Source organism: Balaenoptera physalus (genome assembly GCF_965194825.1).
Source record: "Balaenoptera physalus genome assembly, chromosome: 17".
In the NCBI taxonomy this organism is placed as follows: Eukaryota; Metazoa; Chordata; class Mammalia; order Artiodactyla; family Balaenopteridae; genus Balaenoptera; species Balaenoptera physalus.
In genome coordinates this window covers 73379612-73400705 of record NC_138895.1, presented here as the reverse complement: position 1 = coordinate 73400705, position 21094 = coordinate 73379612, and the positions used below count along the sequence as shown (strand labels likewise).

General features: G+C 51.6%; 1 protein-coding gene across 7 annotated transcripts in view; it reads right to left on the bottom strand.

The window, feature by feature from the left end:
• The window catches only part of LOC309647105 (uncharacterized protein), a 408982-nt gene that overhangs the window by 204695 nt on the left and 183193 nt on the right, over positions 1 to 21094 (bottom strand). The window lies entirely within an intron of this gene.

Genomic DNA, 21094 nt, shown 5'->3' with positions numbered 1-21094 from the left:
TACTATGCAGCAGTTAAAAAAGAGTGAGGTATGTAGACACACAGGGAAAAGCTACAAGATATATTGCTGAGTGAAAAACGAATACACTGAAATATCTGATTCCCTCTAGATCTGAATGCCATAGAGTCCATGGAACCAGAGACAAGGCTGGTGGCTAGATCTGGGGTTACATCCCAAGGAGATCAGCTGACCGAGTCCACTGCCTCAGCGGACATTTCCACCCACGAGGAAAGGAAGGCCACACCTTCCCTCTAGGCCTCTAGGCAACAGTGATCTTATGACCCCGTTTCTAGTCTGGCTTTGGTCCCCCAGTACCTTGAAGGCAAAACGAATCAAATGAGCAACCCTCCGCTCCTGGGTCCCAGCCCGTGATAACCCACGAAGAACAGCGCGTTTGCATGGAGCTGCAAACTGAAAACCTACGGGCTCTTTCTGGCTACAGGTTCCACCCACAGGATGTTTAAAATATTTCTCAACTAACTGCCTACATCTAAAAATTCAGGAAATTTCATTACACAGTCCAAAAATGTATTTGGCAGCCCTGGTCCCACACAAGACAACAGCTGGTTGGATGCTGAGGGCAGGGTGGTCCTTTATTCAAGGTATATATGCTCCCATTGGCTGGAGCCCCATCCCTCAGAGAAGACCAAGCCCAAACTCAACCCAGATGAAGATGCCGCTGCTCAGAGGTGAGAAAACTTGCCCAAGGTCACACAGCAAGCCAGGGGTAGGATGGGAACTAGAACTCAGTATTCCTTACACAAAGGCCTGTGTCCCTTCTACCTGCCAGGCTGCACCTCTTCTCATTTAGAACCAGTCACAGCCTTAGAAAGTAGATAATCCATTTGACATCTGGCTAGAACAAGGATCCTGGGTGTCACCTTGAGTCCAGAGCAAAATCCAACTCAGGCAGAAGTGACGCCTCAGACGACACAGGGCCCCAAGCACACGGCACCATAATTAGCCCAGACCTGCTCATCGGGACGCCTCTTGCTCAATGTTATTCTCTGCTTCATGGTTTCCACATCCAGAGGAACAATACTTCCCTAAAAATCAATTGTCCCCAGCAACCCACCTACACAGTTCTTGGAAAATATAGGTTAAACATTCTGCCTCACGCACAAAAAAACAAGGAACAAAGAGGGCAAGGGAAATTCGTCACCATAGTCCTGCACTTTTCATTATTCACCCCAAAGGTTTTTTAAGTCACCAAGTTCAAATAACCCTGTTCCTTGGGGCTGCAGAGCTATTTTTACCAACACTTGCCAGAGAGGAGGCTCCACGGGTTTTAATAAATGGGATCACTGGGTATCAAGAGACACTAAATGGCTTCAAGAGGCTGGAGGTTAGGGGAACTGAAGATGGGTTGGGAGGAAGATGCTGGAATAATCTGTTTCTGACACAGGAGAAGGAACAGCTGATTCCATTCTGCTGTCCAGAACTGTGGAGGAGCTGAGACACAGGAATTGCGAAACATCAGTCAAATAAATAAGTGGCTCCACTGGGACCATTTCCCAACCTTTCAGAACAAATAAGGAGATAGATGGGTCTGGTTTTAAGAAGAGGCAGCATCCAATGATGGAGGATGGCCGGCACATAGTAAGTGCTCAGTAAATATTACATACACATACGGTTTCTGAATCTCGCCACTTGGGATGGATAGCCCAGTGGACCAACCCTCTCTGTCCACATGTGCCCTCTAGGTGTTCACGCCCAGTCTCAAGGCTTAAATAATATGACTCCCAAATAGGTACCTAAATACTTACTCCTTTACTCCATGTCCTAGTTAGGGCTTTCCAAAGAAACAGACAAAGAAATAATAGGAGAGAGAGAGAGAGAGAGAATTTTAAGGAATTGGCTCACACATTTGTTGTAGAGGCTGGCAAATCCAAAATCTGCAGGGTGGGCCAGCAGGATGGAGACCCGGGGAAGAAGTGATGCTGCAGCCCAAGTCTGAAGGCTGTCTGGAGGCAGAATTCCCACTTCCTTGGGGGCCTTCAGTCTTTTTCCCTTGAGGCCATCAACTGATTGGACGAGGCCCACCCACATCATGGAAGATAATCTGCTTCCCTCAGAGTCTACTGATGTAAATGTTAATCCCATCCAAAAATACCTTCACAGTCATATCTAAACTGGTGTTTGACCAAATGTCTGGATACCTAGCCAAGCTGACATACGAAATTAACCTCCACACTGCAGATTCATAGAGCCAGCTGCTTCCTGAATATCTCCACTTGTATGTCTAACAATGCCTGACTAACACCTCAAACATCATGATTCTACCCCTACCCACCACACTTCTCCACTGATCTCCCATAAGAATAAATGGAAACTTCAGTCTCTACTTGCTCAAGGTGAAATCGTGGGATCACCCTTTTTCTGACACCCTGTACTCCAATCCACCAGCAAATTCTACCTTTGTGATATATTTATATCTGATCACTTCTCACAAGCTCCTCTGCAACCACGTGGCCAGGCCACCATCATCCCTTCCCTGGATTTCTGCAGTAGCCTCTTAACTGGTCCATCTGCTTCCACCTTTGCCACTTTCCGACCATTTCCAGCACAGCAGCTAGAATGATCCAGTTAAAACACAAGTCAGATCTGCTTTGAAGCCTCCAATGGCCCCATTTCAGCAGAGAAACAGCCAACATCCCTACCACGACCCTCTCTGAATTATTCCATCTCTGAGTCTTTCCTGCTCTTTGTGGCTGGACCACATTTCTCCCCGGGGGTGAAATGCCCACCTCTCAGTGCCCAGATGGGGCACTTCCTGAAGCCCAGCCAGCGCCCACCGGAGCCTTATAAGCCAAGTAATGACCATGGAGACATTAGAGCATTAACCTGAGGACAATGCTGGGGGGCAGGGGGAGCTGAAGGGTATTAACTAAAATAGAGGAGGGTACAGGCCGGGTTGTGCATCTTTGAAAGACTCCCTAAGGCAGCTGGTGTGGATTATTCTCTGAACTGTGTTGTAAAAGAAGAATTAGGTGGTGGCCAGGTAAGCAGTGGGAGGAGGAGGGGGCGGGGGGAGGGAGGAGAGGTGAGAACTCGTGCAGGTGCGCAGCATATTCTAACAGCACCCTGCCAAGCGGCTACTCCCGATTCACACACCCGCAGCCAGAGGAATAGAGAGAACAAAGATAGAAAGAAGATGCGGTATTTGACTGTGGCCAGGAGGAAGAAAGCCTCCCGATGTACCAGAGGAGGGGAAAAGCATGGTGCCAAGTGGACAGCAGGGAGAGGGGACTCATTCTCCCTCCCCACCCTCCTGAGTCCCTCTCCCTTCGACAGGACCTGAGCACAAAGGCTCGCATGCTACAAGGTCCCTTCTGTGTTCTGAGCCCTTGTCTGAAGACTCTGGGGGAGGGAGAGAGCAACTGACATCTTGCATCCTGCAGAACATTAAGACGACCTCCCAGGACCTGCCCAGCTACTCAGCGGGGCGTTTTGTCACCCAGGGCAGGTTCAAGGTCCCTGTGGGGTCTCTTCCCACTGAGGCCGAGGGAGACCAGCTCTCACCACTTCACAGAGATGGTTCTCAGTGAGCAGGACACAGCTTGCTCCAGAGCTTGTTCCTCTAAGCAATAAAGGAGTTTGCCCCCGACGGTCAACTAATGGGAACTGTTCATGAATACATGGAATGTTCCTGAAAGGGACTGAGCCAGGACTAAGCAGGGGCTCAGGGCTGGTGAGAGGGTGTCTTGATTACTAACAGGGTCCTGTAATTCCAGAGACCACCACCCTTGAGCCCATTAAAGCATGTGCCGCCACCGGTAATTCTCTGATTTCTTTCTCAGTCTCCTGTTTGTCATCTGCACACCCCACATGACCACAGGCCTTCCCGGCAGCACCCTTGCGCCCAGGGAAAGGCAGGGTGCGTGGAAAGCGCTGAATAAGTAAGTGCTGAACAATAACGCTGCTCTAGGCTGCGTGGGGAGAAGTCAGGAAGGAGACTCCTGGAGAAACCTGGAGCTCAGAGGAAACTTCTTCCATGGACATGGATCCAAAGCCTTGATTTCAAACAGCGAAATGGAAGTTTAGACCAGTGACTACAGCTGGGTCTCGGGATTCCTCCCTGGCTGGGAAGGGTGGGGAGCCGGGGTCGAGCTATTTCTCAACTGGTTAAAATGTCTACCAGAGACTACACACTAGGGCCCTCAAATACCAAGCTTCCTTGCTGGATACTGGACAGAATGAGATCAACTCAGCCTGGTGACACAGATCAGAAACGCCAACTGGCCGATATTCTTACGTAAGACAGCGGAGAAATGAACACTTAACAAAATGTGTTTAGTTGAAAAACTCCCTCGCAGGGAGGCAGAACCAATAACAAGGGATGTCTGGAGTTGTAAACATTGGGACTCACCAGTCCAAACAAGTGGTTCTTTTCTTTTTTTTTTTTTTTAACGTCTTTATTGGAGTATAATTGCTTTACACTGTTGTGTTAGTTTCTGCTGTATAACAAAGTGGATCAGCTATACATATACATATATCCCCATATCCCCTCCCTCTTGCGTCTCCCTCCCACCCTCCCTATCTCACCCCTCTAGGTGGTCACAAAGCACCGAGCTGATCTCCCTGTGCTATGCGGCTGCTTCCCACTAGCTATCTATTTTACATTTGGTAGTGTATATATGTCCATGTCATTCTCTCACTTCGTCCCAGCTTACCCTTCCCCCTCCCTGTGTCCTCAGGTCCATTCTCTACGTCTGCGTCTTTATTCCTGTCCTGCCCCTAGGTTCTTCAGAACCATTTTTTTTTTTTTAATTTTTAGATTCTATATATATGTGTTACCATATGGGATTTGATTTTCTTTTTCTGACTTACTCATAGAAGTAGTTTTTAAAGGAGGGTGATTTTGCTCCCCACCCCGCCGGCCCCCAAGGAACATTTGCCAATGTCTGGAGGCATTTTTGCTGGTTATGACTGGGGAGGGGATGCTACTTGCCTCCAGTGAGTGGAGGCCAGGGATGTTGCTAAACACCCTACGGTGGGGAGGACTCCCCCCCCCCCCAAAACACCTGAGAACCATCCAGCGCCAATGCCAAAACAGTGCTGAGGTGGGAAACAGCGGACTCTAAAGGCAGTCGGGGACGAGTGCACTTAATTCCAGATTTAGCTGTAAAGTCTCTCATGAACACCCAGCAGTCACTGCAATAAAAGGTGAACTCCTCTCATTGCAGGTGATCTGGCCCTGCCCTCCTCCACGAACTACTGCAGCCCCTCCCGCTTCACCCTGCACTCCTCCCGCCCTGGCCCTCTTGCTGCTCCTCTCCCCTGCAAGGTCTCTGCAGATGCCTTCCTGCTCAGGGGAGAAGCCTTGCCTCCTTGTCCCCAGGCGTTCAGGAGGTCCCCTCACGTGGCCATCTCTGCCGAGCCGCTGAGCCCAGGGTTCTCTTCCCCAGCACTCTACTTTCTCATCAGAAGTTGCAAGCATTTGAACTGTTTATTCCCATGTTCCCATCTCTTCACTGCATTAAAGACTTTAAGATCCCTGAGGGCAAGGGTTACAGCGGTCTTTCACACCCTTGTATTCCAGGGCTGGGCACCGAAGGCACCCGAGGAGTATTTTCTGCACGTCTGAATGAATGCACGATGGGACTGTTGCGGAATCAAAAGGGATAGTGGGGCTTCCCTGGTGGCGCAGTGGTTGAGAATCTGCCTGCCAATGCAGGGGACACGGGTTCGAGCCCTGGTCTGGGAAGATCCCACATGCCACGGAGTGACTAGGCCCGTGAGCCACAATTACTGAGGCTGCGCGTCTGGAGCCTGTGCTCCGCAACAAGAGAGGCCGTGATAGTGAGAGGCCCGCGCACCGCGATGAAGAGTGGCCGCCGCTTGACACAACTAGAGAAAGCCCACGCACAGAAACGAAGACCCAACACAGCCATAAATAAATTAAAAAAAAAAAAAAAAGGGATAGTGAATGGGAAGGGCGCTGTCCAGTCCCGTGTGAAAAATAAGTCATCCGGGGACTTACCTGGTGGCGCAGTGGTAAAGAACCTGCCTGCCAACGAAGGGGACACAGGTTCGATCCCTGGTCCGGGAAGATCCCACATGCCGCGGAGCAACTAAGCCCGTGTGCCACAACTACTGAGCCAGTGCTCTAGAGCCCGTGAGCCACAACTAGAGAAAGCCCGTGCGCAGCAACGAAGACCCAACACAGCCATAAATAAATAAATAAATAAATAAATAAATAAATAAATAAATAAATTTATTAAAAAAAAAAAAGTCATGAGGCTGCCCCTCATTCCCTGGGTGAACCGCCCTGACTCTCCCTCACCAGCCTAAGCACAAGACACGCCAGAGACTCTAGTGCCACCTGAAAATCCAGAGGCTGGGTGGGGTCTGCAGCCACTGAGGGCTAATGAATACGCAATCCATATGCAGTAAGCACTCAGTAAATACCGTCGGATGACTGATGGGCCAATCAATTAGCAAGGTGGCTGAGCACAGTGACAGCACTCCGAGTTAATTAGTCATCACCTCCCCGTTTACCATCAGCGGGGATTTTCAGATGGACACCTAAGTACCTAAGATGCACGTGCATCTCCGTGGAGCCTCTCATTCATTCTCCATCCAGGCGGCGTCAGGACAGTTGCAGGGCTTCTCTGAGGACCGGGGCCGAGATGTCACGGTGGAGAAGGATGGGGAGCAGCTAGCCCAGGAACACATTACAGTCAGTGTGTCTTCCCCTCCATGAGCCATTTCTTATTTAATTATAGAAATGCAGAGGGGCAGATACCATGATCACATTTTCAACGTGGAGGAACTAAGCTCTGAGAGGTTCAGAGATTGCTCAGTGTTCCGCAGGGGGTAAAAGAGAGTGACAGCTTCAAAACCAAGTCTTCCCACTTCATGCAGGTGTTCCTTTTCTCTTGGACTTCGCTAAGCAAGCGGGACGCATGACGGCGGCTGCCTCCGTGATGGCGGGGATGCACTCCTGCGCTGTTATGACCGCAGGACCACAACACGGAGGAAATAAAGCAGGAGGAACAAACCTCACCCACACACCCCATCATGCTAGCATAAACACGTGAAATTCCCGTAGCGGCCTTCTGGTAGTCATCTGTATGCACATGCATTTTCATTTTCACATCGTGTTCATACGAGATGATGTGCTTTGCTTGCGTCACCCAGCCTGTGATTTCCAGGATCTAAAAATGCTCATTTGGCATTTATTCAACCAATTTTATTTTGCACCTGCTATAAGCCAGGCACCATGCTGGGCAGTCAAGACAAAATGGTGAGCAAAAATGGGCACTGTCCCCATCAAATGAGCAGGGGAAACAGACATTAATTCAATAATCAGGCAATTCAGTTATTAGGAATTATGGTAAGTGAAATAAAGGGAAAGTATAGAGTCCTAAGACAGCTGGTAATGAGAACTTCAAAAATGATCATTTTAAAGATCTCATAATATTATACTAGGTGGGTAATCATAGTTTATTTAACCATTCTCCATTTAATCAAGATTGGTTTCAGCTTTTTATTATCCTAACTGAAGTTACCTGGAAATATCTGGAAGTGAAATGTCACGATGTCTATAATTTACGCGAAAATATGTTAGAGAAAAAAGGAGTAAATAAAGCAAATGTTTAAAACTGTTAAAACTAGTCAATGGGTAAATGGGTGTTCATTATACTATTGTCTCTACTTTCCTGGACGGTTGAAATTTTCTATAATCCAAGGTAAAAAGAAAAAAATCATGATTTAATAGACATTTTCACAAAATAGTTTATTCTCTTTCTTCTTCCTCTGGATTATCGCCTTAGGATAAAACTGGGAAATGAGGTAATGGACTGAAAATACACAGACACTCTCAAGCCCATTCCTGCATACTCTGCTAACAAAAAACCCACTCCCGGCATTCTACCAATTTCCAGGGCAGCACGTATGTGCACCTGCTGCCCTCCGGCCTCATTACAGCAGTGGATGGCGATGTTTAAGTTGTTTCCTCATTTAATTAGTGTAAATAGGCAAGGTCCACTGCTGTACCTCGCATTTCTTCCGTTTTCCTGAAAGCATCTGAACGGCTTCTCGTAACCTCAGCAAGCTGCTCACGGGAGGTGGCAGAGTGCAGTGAGGAGGACAGGCTTGAATCCTGCTCCCCTGCCCTTTAGTTGGGTAAATGCTTAGGCACATACTTTACGTTCCAGACTCAGGGTTGCCTCGTCTGAGAAATAGGGGTGAAGAAGAGGTGGGGCTTCATGGGATGATCTGCCAGGAAGCGCCTGGAACAGCCTCGGAGAGAGTGGACGTTCAGCGAAAAGCGCGGCGCCTTCTCATTCTTGAGCCAACGGCATCCCTCTTCCACCAGCCAACAGAACCTCACTGCAACCCTGACCTCCCTTCCCAGTGTGAAGAGGGGCGCTGCTTTTCGTCACCTCGCAGGCAGCATCCTGTGAAGCACAGTATCCTGGTGCAGAGCCGGGCTGCTGGGATGGGGCAGAGAACCGGGGATGGCAGGGGCTCCCTCTGTCCAAGGGCGCGACTGGCCCAGTTGGTATTTACGCTAAAAATGCATCAAAGTCTACCCTCTGGACAAAGTCATCTTACAGCCCGGATGCTTCTAGGCTGGCCCTTCACTCTCCAACCCTTCTGCTCATGTGGCCTCAGGAATGCCAGCAGACTGTGACAACAACGCAACACCAAAGGCAAGTGTGCTTCCAGGTGGAGGGAAAAATACCCGGCAGCAAACCAAAGCAACCCTCCCCCCAAATCTATTATGAAACAAAAGAGCATGGACTCCAGAATCACATCTGGGATCACCTCTTACTTGCTCTGTCACCATGAGCAAGTCAGTCTCTCTGTTCCTCTGTTTCCCCAAGTGCAAAGCAGTGAGAATGATTCCTCATCTCCAAATACATGTGCAAGATTAAAGGAGAGAATGGCATGACCCAGTAAGAGACCAACAGACAGATGGGAGAACAATGTGTAAAATGGGCATGATGGCTCCGCCCTCCCAGGGGTGTGGCCACCGCAGGGGCACAAGGTGCCCAGCACAGTGTCAGGCCCCAGAAGTGCCTGGTGCTAAGCAGCCTTAGCTCCTCCCACTATCTGGGGTCTCCCCGGCCTCTGCACCACTGGTGATGGCAGCAGCTGACTGGCCAGGAAGAAAGGGGCCCAGGCCACCTATCATCAAGTGAGAATCCCAGCAGTGGGTCTGCAACCGACAAACCAACCAGAGCAGCAGCAAAGCCAAATGTCTCCGAGAAGGAGCCCGAACCCAGGATGCCTGGAGGTCCTACAATGACTGGCACGTGGCAGGGGCGAGACACACGTTTACTCAATAAAAGAACTTACGTCTCTTCAAGAGTCGCTTAAGGGGAAAAGCGGGGGTTCCTGTGAATTGCAGTACTCCGGGAAGGTCGGGAGCAAGTGACTGTTCCGAAGAAATCAACAACTTCTGAATACCTATGATCCTCCATCAAAAGGTTACCAGTGGGGAGAGGGGTGGAAGGAGGGGCGAAATAGGTCAAGGGGATGAAGAGGTACAAACGACTAGGTATAAAATAAATAAGTTACAAGGATGTAACGTACAGCACAGGGAATATAGTCAGTATTTTATAATAACTTTGAATGGAGAATATTCTATAAACATATTGAATTACCTTGCTGTACACCTGAAACTAATATAATACTGTAAGCCCGCTATAATTCAATATTAGAAAGAAAAAGGCTCCACCCAGGAAACCTGTCCAGCCGTTGCCCTACACGCAGGCACCTTGCTGGGTGCCTCTCCAGCCCCCTCCTGCTAATGAAGAGGGAGGCGAGGGGCAGGGGCCCAAGTGCTGAGAGCACCTACTGCCTTCCAGGCCTGGAGCTGCGTGTGCATTGTGCTCTTCAACCTTCACATAGGTAGGAATTATTGTCCTCATTTTACAGATGAGAAGCTCTGAGAAGTAACATGCCCCAAAGCCCCTCAATCAATAAAAGGTGGAAATGAACTTGAACCAAGGCTTTGGGACTCCAGGGCTCTTGCTCCTGATGAATCACTGAGCCACGCAGGCTCCTTTGTCACCTGAGAACAGCAGTGTTAGCAGTCATCAGCTCGTCCCATAGTATGGTAGCAGCACGTATTACTTCCCTTTTGCTGCCATAACAAATTACCACATACGTCATGGCTGAAAACAGCACAAGTTTATCCTCGTACAGTTCTGAAGGTCAGAAGTCCAAAATAAGTCTTCAAGTGCTAAAATCAAGGTGTCGGCAGGCCTGGTTCTTCCTGGAGCCTCCAAAGGAAAATATGGTCCCTCTTCCACTTCTAGAGGCTGCGAGCATTCCTTGGCTCCTGGCAGCATCACTCCAATACCTGCTTCCGCGGTCACAACGCCTTCTCCTCTTGTGTGGTCAAATCCCCCTCTTATAAAGTTGCTTTTGATGACACTGGGTCCACCTGGATCCTCCAGATAGTCTTCCCATCTCAAGATCCTTAACCACATGGCAAAGTCCCTTTTGCCATGGAAGGTGACAGTCACCTGGCGGGGGGGTGGGGGGGAGCTAGGATGTGGATATCTTTGGGGTGCTGTTACTGAGCCAACCACATGTGTTGACTTGTCTTTCTCCTGCACTATGTATCACTCATCATCATGTTCCTAGCATATAGCACGGTGCCTGCCATATAGTAAGTGCCCAGTAAACACAGAAGGACGGAAGGCAGGGAAGAAGAAAAGGAGGGCCCAGGGAAGGAACACAATCCTAAAGGTCCCACATCATGCCTGAGTCCCCACAAGTGCAAGTGGGAGAAGGTTCAACTAGCAGAAACGCATCTACTGGGAACACTTACAAAGTGCAAGGCGTCGGCACCTTGCTGGCTAGAGGATGGAAATCCCCAGTGCGTAGTGTGTTTGTTCCCCAGCCCCTGTGTGTCCCCACAGCTACGGCTGCCGAAACAGCAGGCCGGGAAGCAGCAGGTGGCTCTTTTCCTGCCGACTTCCTGGGAATCTAGGCAGGGCTGGAGTAGCCAGCGGGCTTCCTGCTGTGTCCTGATGAAGGCACTTTTCCCGTTAGAGAGGTAACAAAACCAGAGAAGCCTCACATACTGTATCCTTGCCACAGATGCTTTTGTTGTCCCCCCGCCCCCAAGAGATACTAAGAACGGTTCCTTTTCAGAGACCAGATGATCACAATAATAGTTACTGCTCACACCAGGGCTTCACAGACATCATCTCTATTCTAGTCAACACATCGGGCAAAATAAACCTTTCTACGTTCATTTTACAGGTGGAGAAACAGAGGTACAGGGCAGAAGTAACTTACTCGAAATCACCGGCTGAGAAAAGGCAGAGGAAGAAGTCGATCAAATGCTAAGGCTGGGCTCTTTCCACTCGGACACAAATTTGCCAAGAATGAGGGTTGGATTGCATGCACGGAGCCACAGGCTTTGTCTGCAGACGGTGCTGGGTGTGACAGTCAGGAGACCCAGCCGCCAAGCCAGAGCCGAGCAATCTGAAGCCCAAGCCCTTGCTGAACTGGGTGAGGGTGTCCCCGCTCACACAGTCCCACTGTGCACACACAAGTCTGCTCCTCACGTGCTCGGCGCTGTGGCACTGGGGACGCTGAGATAAATAAAAGTCACCATTGCTCCCTTCAAAGGGCTGGGTCGACACACACAGTGATAAACCAGAACAGTGCTGGAAGTGCCACCTGGGTTAGAACAAAGCCCTAGAGGTCTGGTGGTCCTAAGTGGAGAGGCAGCAACTCCAGCTAGGGGACAGGAAAGCCTCATGGAGGAGGGGGCTCTGCAGCCAGGTGTAGAAGGATGCATAGGAGTTTTCCAGGAGGAAGAGAATGCTCATTCTGGCAGAGGAAAGGGCATCCTCTTTATAAGCCTTTAGTTCACTGGGAAAAGTAAATAAATACCTGGGTTGATGTTTGGCACAGAGTAGGTACAGAGGGGAGGGGGCAGGGGAGAGAGGGAGCAGTGTCTCTTGTTTTTATCGCCCCTGTTCAAGGCTCTGCACTTTGCTTTTATCAGGCCTAAGTCAGGGCAAAAGCGCTGTAGACGATACCAACGTCAAGCTCATAGCTCAGCAGAGGCGGGGAGGTGGGCCTGCAAAGCAGATGGCTGCCCAGCCTTCCAAATCCTACCACCCTGCCATTGCCCTCAGCCGGTCTCCTTGGCCGGGGACGCCAGGCACAAGCGTGGAGAGGCGCCCAAGGTCAGCGAGTGGGGAACAGTGATCCTAGGCAACAGCCTCCAGGATTGAGGTCAAAGACTGAATTTGGCATTTTTTACTCCTTGGGGCTCTGCCATGGGTGAAGCAGGGCAGAGGAGGAGGAGGAAAAAGCTCCAACCCTACCATGAGGAACTGATTACTTAGAGGCTATTTTCAAAGCCAGAGCCCCGACTCAGTTTCCATCCTTGAGGCTGGAAATGTAACTGGTGAGGCCCTAGCCAGCGTGCTGCAGCTAATCAATGGCCGAAGGGCCTCATTTCCCCATGACACTGACATTTCAGGAGCTCCTCTTCCGAAGGCTCCCAGGGTTACAAGAGGAACCCTCTGCTATGTTCTAGCCTCTGGGGCGGGGAGAGGGGGCAGGGGCAGGGGGAACTTTGTGGGAAACCAGTGTCTTGCCACACCCCTTGGAAGAAGGGGTCACTGCTTTTCTGTCCTGCAGCTTCTTTCCTCCCAGCCCCTAATCCCCACAAGAATGCTGAGTTTGGTCTTATTAAACCCATTTTACATATGAGAAAGCTGTAGCACAGAGCAGGGGAGGGGTTGCTAGCTTTGAGGTTAATGCTGTATCACGCCTGTGCAAGGTGCAGGCCATGAAGAGGCACAGAAAACACTCCCCCACGCCTTCCCACCCCCATAACAAAAACCAGGAAACAGGGTGATAAGCTCCCTGGCAGTTCCTGGGTGTTTTCATGGTATTTGCGCTGTTTTTTTGCAGCTTTTGTCTTCTACAATGCACTCAGCTGGTCAGGCAGCCCCTGAGGGCATCAAAGGCCCTGCCGGCAGCAGATACAAGAGCAGGGCGGTGCCAAGGGGCCCTCCCCTGCCAGCTACCAGCCACCCGCCACACAGCCTGGGAGATTCACAAAAAGGAGGTGTCTGGTCTCACAACCGCTCCAGGTGTGACTTAACCCTCAGCCTTGAGGTCTGTTCCAGAACAGCCCCGGTGTGCCAACGCCAGGTGGTGCGGGCAGGGGCTGAGGTCCAAGTTGCCTCTGGACCAATGATGGTAGGAAGATCACGGGCATCTCGATAGGTCCAGGGAACTTGACCTCTGCATGTGATGAAAGAGGTCAGAATAGCTTCGTGGCGAGGGCGCTGCCTCAAATCCAGAGTGGAGAGATCCCTGCTTCCACAATCCAATATTCATTACTGAGCACCTGCTCCAGGCCTGGCCTTGGACATGGGCCTGGCCTAAGGAGTACACAAGCCAGTGAGGGGGCCATGTGGAAAGACAGGTTGAATGCAAGAAACGGCATCAAAAAGGAAGTGAAGGACTTCCCTGGTGGCGCAGTGGTTAAGAATCCGCCTGCCAATTCAGGGGACACGGGTTCGAGCCGTGCTCCAGGAAGATCCCACATGCTGTGGAGCAACTAAGCCGGTGCGCCACAACTACTAGGCTGCGCTCTAGAGCCCACGAGCCACAACTAGAGAAAGCCCATGTGCCACAACTACTGAAGCCCGTGCACCTAGAGCCCGTGCTCCACAACAAGAGAAGCCACCGCAATGAGAAGCGCGTGCACTGCAACGAAGAGTAGCCCCGGCTCGCCACAACTAGAGAAAGCCCGCACACAGCAACAAAGACCCAAAGCAGCCAAATAAATAAATAAATAAATAAATAAAGGAAGTGGACTTTATTCATTCAGTCAATAACCACTGAGGCCCACCACATGTTAAGTGCTGGGGAGACACTGGTGAATGAGATAGACACAGTCCCTGTACTTATAGAGCTTAGATTCTTGCTAACTCTGTCCTGGGGTACCACAAAGACCTGCCCAAGTGTCTGGGTGTCAGCTGTGCCCCAAGCAGCTGGGTAATCTTGAGGGACTTTTGTTGCTTCTCAGTGGGTCAATTTGCTCATCTGTGAAATGGGTATGGCACATTTGTATTATGACAGGCCACGTGGCCTTCAAATATAGTCCCGTAGAAACATTTCATAACAGGAAAAGTGTTCACCATATGTTAAATGGCAAAAGCTGGTGACAAGTACTTTACTTTTCCAAATATACGTATATGCAAGAATATATGTGTGTCTGTGAACTATTACATATATCTTATAAAACTGGCTATTCCGGTATATATGTGTCTTAGCCTGCTTCAGATGCTTTATAACAAGATGCCACAGACTGGATGGCTTGGTAATCAATTCTAAATAACAGAATTGAGTCCTCACAGCTGTAGAGGTTGGGAAGTCCAAGATCAAGGTGCCAGCCAATTCAATTCCTGATGAAACCCACTTCCTGGGTTGCAGTCAGCCACCCTCTCTCTCCCTGCGTCCTCACATAGCCTTTCCCCTGTGCCCTCAAGGAGAGAGAGATCAATCTCTCTTTCTCTTTTTATAAGGGCACTAATCACATCATGAGGGCTCCATCCTTATGACCTCATCTAACCCTCATCACCTCCCAAAGGCCCCACCTCCAAATACCATCCCATTGGGGGTTAGGGCTTCAACCTATGAATTTGAGGGGGGACACGAACATTTAGTCCCTCATGACATGTCTAAGTACGTGCATGCGTACGTGTGTGTACACGTGTCTGCACCTATCTGGGCAACAGAACTACAAGTGGTTTTTAGTTTTTCCTTTTGCTTATCTGAATCTCCTAAACTGTACGGGGACCAGGTATTGCTTTTAAAATTACAAAATAAGAACAGATGACCCCTCATTCTCACGTGGAATAACAGGACCCGGTGGTACAGGGGATGAGGCCAGGCCTCTGGAGGCCAAGCTGGGCTTGTGCACAGCCTCCTGCCCTTCCTGGGGCTCAGATGCTCTCAACAACCACAGCGACGATCACCACATAATGATAACATGCTCCAGCGACTAGTTATCAGACACGACGGGCTAATCGACAGCACTTCTCTCTTCCTCACTGGACGTCTGTGAACTAGGTGCTCTGTTCTCCCTGCTTACAGAGGGGAAACTGAGGCAGCGGCAGGTAAGCCCCACAGCTGGTGATGGCACAGTGAGGCGCTCAACACAGGTCTGGAGCCAAGGCCTGCGCTCTACCCCCCACCCCATCCTGCCTTTCCTTGGAGAGCTCAGAACCCAGCCCGGCTGCTCCGGCTGCACATCCTTCTGGGGGGACCAGAGGCTGGGGCTAGACTGAGGGCCTCTCTTCTGGGCGGGGGCGGTGCGGCCTGAGAAAGGGCTCTGGGCTCCGGGAAGAGCCCATCCAGCAGCCCCGGATGAATGTCCCTGCCAGCCTGGGAGAACATCCCGGCATTTCTTGTTCCTGTGTACTCGGGCCTTAGAACACAGGCCCAGGGAGCCAGCTCGGCGGGAAGGGGCTGCCTGGGCCCTGGCACCAGCCCCGGGCCGTGTGCGCTTGGCCAACTCCGTTGGCTGCCCATCCAGGCTTCGAAGGGGTGGGCAGAGCGAGCTGGGGGGCCGGGCTGGCCGGGTCTGCCTGAAACTGAGATGGGAGAACAAAAGGAGGCCGTGGTGGGCTGGCTGGGCTGGAGCCACGGCGGGAGCCGGGAGGCCGAGAAGGGAGGGCTGCGGGGAGCGGCGCAAGGGGCAGCGGGCCCTGGGCAGCCGGGGAGGGGGCGCGGGGCGGGGCCCTGCACTGCAGGAACCGAGGCCCAGGAAAGGCACCTGGGCAGGTGGCAGCCAGCTCAGAGCCATGCGCCGTGCCCGTCAGGGACCCGTAGGACTCGGCGTCTGTGCGTTTCAGAGAATTCACATGTCTCTCCTCTCGGGCCCACGTGCACTCCCAGCCTCTAGGAGCCAGACACGCGGTAGCACTGAGCGCCAGCTGTAAGCCAGAAAAACAGGGCTCCTGCCTCAGCTGGCTTGCGTGCTGGCAGCTCCCACTGGCCTGCGGAGGTGGGATCCCAGGGTCTCTCCAGGATGACAACCGGGCAGAGCCACAGAAGTTCGGACCCCAAGTGGGACCTAGAGACAGAATGCCTGGGCTCCCCTCCTGACTCCATCACCGACCGTGACCCTGGGCGTGGGACTTACCCCCAAGCCTCAGCGCCGGGAGCACAGTCTCCGCTCAGTACGTGTGACTGGCAGGCAGTACATCAGCACACTGGCAGGTGTGGGTGAGCCCACGACGTAGGATGCCAGTCACCGGCAAAAAGCTCTTGAAAGTGCATCTTGCCAGCTCCCGGGGGAATCACTGCCACGGCGGCTGAGAGAGCCTGGCACTGGGCGCCCAACCACGGGGAGCCGTTGTCGTTGCTGCAGGAGGACACACAGGGGGAAGGAAGCAGTCACTACAGAGGCAGCAGGCAGCTCGCCCTCAGCCAGACGGGCCGAGTGGGAGCCACCGACTCACAGCCCCGATTTTTAGCCGGTTCCAGAGACACGGTCACACCTGGGCCCTGCCTCTGAGGTCCTGGTGCTCCTCCTGAAGATGATAATCATGCATAAATGGAACTGGGGGTACCATGCACAGCAGCGTGTGATCGAGAGTCACAACAGGTGACCCTTAAAGGGAGCTCCAGGTGTTCAAAAACGCAGCAAGAGGGACCAGGAGGAGGCAGGACGAGAGAGAAGCCTCAGAGCACAGGCCTGGGAGGCAGGGGTCTCGGATTCCACGCCAAGCTCTGCCATCTCTTGCATGGGGTCGGGGCGGTCACATCCTCCTCGCGTGTCTTCTCGGCTGGTAAGCGAGGGGACCGGAGCAGGGGACCCACAGGGTCTCTCCTTCCACACCACAGATCCGTGATGCTGGACCAGAGGACGGTGGGGAGGCTGTAAAGGGAAGGCTGACGTCTGAGCTTTTCCTGCGAAAGGACCAGCAGAGCATCAGCAGCTCTGGGTGCGGCTCCAGCCCTGCCGGGAGGTGCGCCTGCGTGCTCGCCCCGCCGGCCTGCCCTGGCACATCTGTCTCAGCGGGAGCAACGGGGCACGTGGAGAGGAAGGATGAGGCACTGGAGGCAGAGACCTGGGTCCAACTTCTGCCCCCGGGTCCGCAGTAACTGGCACTCGGGGAAAGACATTTCAGCTCTGGGGGCCCGGCTTCCTCGGGTGTGACGTGAAGGCAAATACCTGCCTCCAGGGACTAACTGGGACACCATGCACGGTAGAGCCTAAACAAAAAGCAACTCAGGGCCCGCGCGTCTGGAGCCTGTGCTCCGCAACAAGAGAGGCTGCGATAGTGAGAGGCCCGTGCACCGCGATGAAGAGTGGCCCCCACTTGCCGCAACTAGAGAAAGCCCTCGCACAGAAACGAAGACCCAACACAGCCATAAATAAGTAAATAAGTAAATAAATAAATAAAATTAAAAGAAAAAAAGCAACTCAGGGAATCGTTCATTCCTTTCTCTCTATTCGACTTTATTGGGGGGGAACCCCCTGGATAGAAAACCCATGTCTTCTTTAAGGTCCCTTAATACTAAAGAGTGAATTAGAAAGAAGTCTGGATTTTTAGAGGGAAGATCTGGCTTCCAGTCTCTGCTGTGGTGATGCTTCTTCTACCTGTAAGGCACTGAGCAAGTTGGCTAAGGTCTCTTGGCCTCAGTTACCTCACCTGTAAAATGGGGCCATTAATAATGCTTCACTCACAGGGTGCTGGAGACTCAAGGTGAGCAAAAGTATGAGAAAGTGCTTTGCAAAGCATAAAGCTCTCAACGTATTGCTTGCTGCAATGTTCTGTCTCATCAAGGCAGAAACCCTCTTGTTATAAGACGTGGCCTCAGAAACAACCTCTCACGTGGTTCTACCAGGAAGGGAGCTGTTCTGAAACTCTGGATGAATTTAAATCACTCCTAATGTCTAATCCAAGGCAGGCAGTGTGTCACCGGAGGTTCCTGCCAGAACTCCAGCAAACACTTGCTGACGTGGCACAAGGTGGGCCGTTTGGAGAGGCCTGGGGTTCTGCCGGAGGGGGGGCCTCTCTTCCTCTGGGGCTGAAGATGCCTAATGCTGAGCTCCAGGCACCTTGCCAGTGTTTGTTCTGTGCACGCTACCCGGGCCTCCCGTTGTCTCGCCGGAGTGACATCAGGTGCTGGTGGGATTATTACCTGCTTGTCAGGTAGTTGAGAGAGGGAGATACAGAGAGGGCAAGAGACAGCTCTTCAGAGATGTTGCCAGCCCCAGCAGCTGGCCCCCGAGGCCCAGAACGACCAGGGCCCAACGGAAAGCATCCTTCTTCCTCTCCCGACCCGCTGAGCAAACACACAAGGGTGGCAGGTGCCCGGGGCGTCTGGCCAAGCAGGGCTTCTGCCCGCTGCTCCCTCCGTCTCTTGCCCAGCCGGCGCTAGCCTGAGCCGAGGCCCGTGACCTCCCTGGCGCTGGCCCCGTCTCTGAGCTGGCAGGCAGGAGAACCGGCAAGTCAGTGCCAGGATGGGGGCTCCCCGCGGCAGTTCCTCGGTGGGGTGGAAACAGCACACGCACAGCGGCTCTGCTGTTCTATATTGTGTATTTAAAGGAGCTGATGTGGAACCCAGGAGACTGACAATGCCTTCACGGGAAACTTATCAAGGCATTTCCGTGATGCCCGCTGACCCGTGAGATCTCAACCCGACTCACTGAGGGCCCTAGAAGGGGTGTCAGGTAACCCGGTCACAATGCAGAACCTTGGGCAAGCCACGCCCCTTCTCCAGGTGGGACTTCCTGTTAGAGACGACGAAGGGTTTGGCCTGGGTGCTGGCTAAGGTCCCTGTGGAGTGTGAGGGGGTTTAAAAGAGGCTATCCTGCTGTCAGGCAGCCCTGGACTTCTGTAGAAGCACATGCTGCTACCTTCTTAGCTGTGTGCCCCTGGTAACTCATTTGATGTCTCTGAGCTGAGTTTCTTCATCTTTAAAATAGGAAGGGTGATTCCTCTCTGCAGAGTCTTGCAGTGAGAATCAAATGAGAAAGGCCAAAAAGTGCCTGGTGGGGAGCAAATGCCCAAAATATGGGGGATGCTATTTCTCTAGCTCATCCATGGTCAGTTCTTAAACTGATATCTGTGTCAAATCACTTTCCCACCCGAGGAATATAACAGGCTTGCCTTGGGGCTTGGGGCCCGAAGCACCCAGTGGATTGGCAGAGACTTACCCTTTAGCTTCTTCAAACTAGAACCTTGGCTACTCTATTCCCCAACACACACACACACACACACACACACACACACACACACACACACACACACACTTCCTCTCTCTCTTTCCCTCTCTCCCCTTCACTCTATGCATATCCACTCATGGCACCTCTGCTCCTATAGAAAACCAAGTGAATAGGGAAATGGCAGGGATCCCAGACGATTAGAGATGCTCTGTGTCGTAGAGGGACCAGGCAGTCGCTTGTCATGTTCATGGAGGGGTTACCTCATTTATCCCTATCAGATCATTCAATCATTCAACAGGGATTTAATGTATCAGGTAATGCATGCGGTACTAGGCAACCCCTGCTCTTGGAGAACTTAAGTCACCTAAGAGTCATTATCGATTTCCCAGTCTATCACCAAAACTTACTGCATAACAACAAAACCTCAGCGGCATAAGCACTATGTGTTCATGCGCCAGGGTGGTCAGGCAGGCAGCTCTGACGATCCCGGCCGGGCTCGCTGAGGGGTCTGGGAGTTGACTGGTTGTCAGCTTGTCGAGGCTGGTCTCAACTAGGATGGTTAGAGCACCTTGGTTATGCCCTGTGTATCTCTCACGCTTCTCCTGGAGCCAGAAGTCCAGCCTGGAACTGCCCTGCCCGTGGTGATGGCGGAGGTCCAACGGTACAAATGGAAACACTTTTTCAAAGCTCTCCTTGCAGTGTGTCTGTTAACACTTCATTGGACAAAGCAAGTCACGTAATCGAGTCCAGAGACAGAAATAGAGGGAATGGGTGAGGCGTTGGACCATTCAAGAAATCAATTCACCATATTATTTTATAGAGAGAAAAGGGAGGGCGTATATATTTATGTTACTTACAGAAAGTTACTGAGCTAAGCGACCCAGTCAGGATTTGAACCCAGGCTCTTCGGACTGTGCTAAGTCCTGTGCCACTGCCACTAGAGCACGGGCCCAGAGGAGAGGTAGCTACGACTTGGATCACCAATGAAGCGAACCTGATGGGAGATCTGGGCCAGGCCAGGGAACGCTTCGGTGCATCTTAGGTATGGAAGGCCTTAGCAGATGTAGTGAAATACCTACCTTGCCCAAGAATGGACTTTCAGGCTGAGAACACACATAGGCTCTGGCCATCAAATGCTCTCCTTCAACCAACACAGAATGAGGGCAAATAGCAGTGAGTCAAATAGCTGGAATCAGCCCTTACTTGGGCGAGTGGGTAAGAATGAAGCAGATCCACGGAAAGGAATGCAATCTTCCCTGCATTTCCAAGCTCCATAAATCCAGGATCAAGGTCGAGCAAAGGCTCCATGTTCATTGATCCACCTCTTCCCCGTCCCCACCCCAAAATGTCCTGGTTTTACTGGAAATAAGGAGAGTGGCCGTGAACCCCCTCTGCATTGCAGCTCTGCTGCCTGTGCTGGGTTGAGACTAGAAAGAAAAGGCCAAATAGGGATCCGAGCTGATACCCAGCACCTGATTCAGTGGTTCTGGGTTGGGGCCCAGGAAAGAGTATTTTTCATCAACTCCACCAGGCAACTCTGGCACGGGGATTCTTCAGCTCACATTTTGAACCCCTTCTCCCCGTGATGGGCGAAGAAATGCAGCTGTTAAATCACTCCACACCCCACAGAGATCATATGTGCTCCAAGCTCAAAAGCATTCACGTTCTAGTGGGGAAACAGACAGAAATAAATGCATGTGCACACACACACACACACACACACTCCCAGATGTATACAGAAAGAGGGAAAGCTCTGTAATAACAGAAGCTAGCAAACACTCACACTTCACACGGCAAGCACCATTTTAAGCCTGAGCTCGCGTTATCACATCTAAGCCTCACAGTAATTTTGTGAGGCGGGGGATATTTTTAGCACCATTTTTCAGGTGAGAAAAATAAGGCACAGAG